Source organism: Quercus robur, chromosome 6 (genome assembly GCF_932294415.1).
Source record: "Quercus robur chromosome 6, dhQueRobu3.1, whole genome shotgun sequence".
Lineage (NCBI taxonomy): Eukaryota > Viridiplantae > Streptophyta > Magnoliopsida > Fagales > Fagaceae > Quercus > Quercus robur.
In genome coordinates, this window is record NC_065539.1 from 54,163,545 (window position 1) to 54,167,377 (window position 3,833).

A 3,833-nucleotide genomic window follows, 5' to 3' on the forward strand; every position below is an offset into this window, starting at 1 on the left:
TATACAAAATTGGTAGAGTCCTTGTCTCCTTTTTCATTTTGTCATTTTGAGAAATGTTATGTTCATATCATTTTTACAAAATTTTCACAATAAATTTTAAGCGGCAGATTGTTATTAGTAGACCAAAAAAATAATTTTAATGATGAATTTAAATTATAACTAATAATAACTAACTACTTACAATTTGTTGTGAAAATATTGTGAACGTAGCAATAGCACTTCTCTTTCATTATAGGTAGCTAATGGGTATCCTCTTGACAATCAAATCGATTGGCCAAGAAATTAATGCAAATCCAATGCATGTTCCCCATTACCCCTTGTTCAACCTCTCTGAACCTGTAAACTTTTTCAAAAGTTCTACCATGACCACCTGAAGGACTATGGTTATGGCAATGATTTCCATAAACAACTTGTTCCTAAGTATCCCTTCAAAAACATTCTTCTTCTTGAGTTTTCTTGCATTGAATTCATTGAAGACCTGACAAAGGACGAAAGTAGTGAAGATCAAAGTGTCATTTACCTTCTCGGTCACACTAAAAATTGATTCACCTTTGATTGTAAGATCAGAAGGACTACAACTTGATATAAAGCTTAGGCTAAAAAGGTTTCTCCACATAATGTTGATAATAAGTGGCTTAGTTTGATCTACTGATGGCTTCTTCATTAGTTCCTTGGTGGGTTGCTCTGTTGCTAGAGCTAAAGCACCCAGGGTATGTGTAATTAGATTCACCCATAATAATTGGACTTCTGTCAACGAGCCTTTACTGATATAATGACTGCCACCAAGTTGACCGTAATAGCAGCAACATTCATGGTGAGTTGAAACTGAATGAACTTTTGAATATTTTTGTAAACACATCCTCCCCACTTTAAAATTTTGGCCACTGAAGCAAAGTCGTCATCCAAAATGACAATATCTGAGCTTTCCTTGGCCACCTCGATGCCCTGAATTCCCATAGAAAGTCTTACATCAGCTTCTTTTATGCTGGTGAATCATTTGTGCAATGCCTAGTGACCGCAACCACATGACCCTTTTGTTTCAAACATTTTACCATCAGTAGTTTGTCAAAAGTTGAGGATCTTACCAACACACAAGTTTTATCAACTTTCTCCATTCTCTCCTCTAGTGTGTAGTTTCTGAATTCGACACCTTCTACCATTGCTCCACCCATGTCTTGATCAAGCCTCAGTATTCCACATTCAGTGGCAATAGCTTTTGCTGCGAAAACATTGTCTCCAGTGATCATTTTGACGTTAACACTTGCATATTGACAACTTTCCACAGCTTTCTTTACCCCTGGACGACACAGGTCCTTTATGCCCACTAGTCCTAATAGGGCCAAATCATCTTCTTCTATCTTTTTTTTTGCTCCATATCATGTTCTTGATCTTCTTTGGAAAATTGCTTATGTGCAAAAGCAATGCACCGGAGGTTGCTAACTGCCATACCTTGAATTATTTGCTCAAATTTCATGTTTTCACCATCATCTAGATCTTTCATAATTCTAGAAGCATCATAGTAACTTGAACACATTTTTAAAATCATCTCTGCGGCTCCTTTCCAGTGTACGTGGATTGTGTTGTCTATCTTTCTCCTTATTATGACTCTGCTTCGTGTCTTCTGAGAATTGAATGCTTCAACGTAAAGAATCTTACAGCTTTGCTTCAATTGTTCCATTTCCATGTTTAGCTCCAGAACAGCCCATGAAAGAATTGCTTGTTCAATGGGACTACCTGAGAACTCAATTTCAGACCCTAATTAAAGTAGGCCTGTAAACATTACCGGTTGTGTTTAGAGCAACTCCTTCTTGTTGCAGTTTAAGAATATATGAATCGATTGATGTGTAAGTAGCTGGTGCTTTGCCTAGCCAGAACTCGGTCACCTTCATTTTTTTTAGCGTGAGAGTGCCTGTTTTGTCAGTATAAATGGTGGTGATAGTAATAGCAGTAGCTAAAATACCTACCATAGCATTTAGTATGTCATAAACCTTGGTGGTGCTGCCATTGAACTCTTTATTTCCATTCTCATCTTTTATGTTCCCCCGAAAGTATCGATAGAACAAGATTATGAGTATAAAATAGATAATCAATTGTAGGTGTTTTGAGAAATTATTAAATAAAAAAAAGGGATTTTTTGTTTTAAAACACTTTTTTTTGTATAAAATATAAAACAATGTAAATGCTCCAAAGATGCTTTCTATTTGTTTAGGTTCATAGCACATAGCTTCAATTGTTGTATAACTTTCCTCATCCAAGTTAATGTTTGGCTAGAATAACTATTCTTGGTGTTACGATTTAGGGTCCGTTTGGTTGGGAAGATGAAAAAGTGAGGAGAGAAAATTGAAAGAGGATGAAAAAGTGGGAGAATAGAAAAGATTTTAGTTTTTTCTCATGATGTTTGGTTGGAGAGGTGAAAAAGAGGAGGAATGAAAAACATTTTTTTGTTTTTTTAGAAGAAAAATGAGAGGATGGAAAATATGGTTTGTATAAATTTACTGTCATGCCCATATTAAAAAAAAATAAAGTAACAACTTAGCACCAAAAAAAAAACCAAAAAAAATGGAAAAATAAAATAAAAAATAAGGATGAACACCAAAAGAAATGCCAAAAAAAAAAAAAAAAAAATCCAAATGAGACGTACTAGAAAAAGACAAAAACCAAAGAACAAGAAGAAAACCAAAGAAAAAGAAAAAAGAAAAGAAGAAAGAAGAAACAAAGAGAAAAGAAAAGAATTGAAAGATGAGTAAATTAAAAAGACAAAAACCAGAAAAAAGAAAAAGAAAAAAAAAAAAAAAGAAGAAGAAAGAACTCGTGTGAAATGTTCACATGGGCATTTTCGTCTTCACAGTCATGAAACTGTTGTTCTGTGTTTTCTCTCCAGTTTTTTTCTTAATTTGGGAAGAAAACATTTTGGTGGGCCCAGAAAGAAACACACGAGCTTGACTAGTTTTCCCTTTTAAAATCCACCCAATCAAACACTCCAAAAAATCACTTTCTCTCCCCTTTTCCGCCCCTACTTTTCCATCCCAAAAATCCATCCAACTAAATGGACCCTTAAATTTAAGTTACATTCGAACAAATTGTTCTCTAGATATGAAAAACAATAAATTAACAAAATATTTTTTATTAATATTATGACATTAAATAATTGCATATTTCTAATGCTACAATATGAATTAAAAAAAAAAATTACAAAGCAACAAAGTTTGGCTTAGAAAGCCAAGAGAATGCATATTGAGAAAAGACCTAAGGAAGAACCGCGGTTGAAAGGATTTTGCACAGATTTGGAGGTGTTACACTTCCCAGTCGCTTGTTGCTTTCCATGGGATAAGCTCGGTGCTACAAAGGTGCTCCCAACTATGGGGTGGAACAAGTATCCACTTGACAATCTAACTGATTGACAAGACACTATTGCAATTCCGATGCATGCACCCCATTGCCCCCCAATTCAACCTTTCTATATTTGGTAAGTTCTTCAAAATTCTATCATAACCACTTGAAGGACTATCTTTATGGCAATGATCCCATAAACAACTTGTTCCAATGTATCCCTTGAAAGAAGTTCTTCTTCTCGAGCCTTCTTGCGTTGAACTCATTGAGACTTGACAAAGGACGAAAGTATTCAAGATCAATTCATGAATATATATATATATATATATATATATATCAAACTCTCCATATATTTGAATTGAAATACATCATCATATACCAACTAAATACTATACATCATATACAAACAAATGAAATATCACCCACAATCTTCCTAAAAAATAGTAAAAAAATCATCTACTCAATGACTTGGTCACCTGGCTACAATACACAATTACAAGCAA

The 3,833-nt window shown here is 34.3% G+C and overlaps 1 pseudogene; it reads right to left on the reverse strand.

Annotated features, from left to right (window-relative positions):
- Window positions 1-229: 229 nt before the first annotated feature.
- Window positions 230-2,069, reverse strand: LOC126690380 (putative calcium-transporting ATPase 13, plasma membrane-type; annotated as a pseudogene).
- Window positions 2,070-3,833: the final 1,764 nt, after the last annotated feature.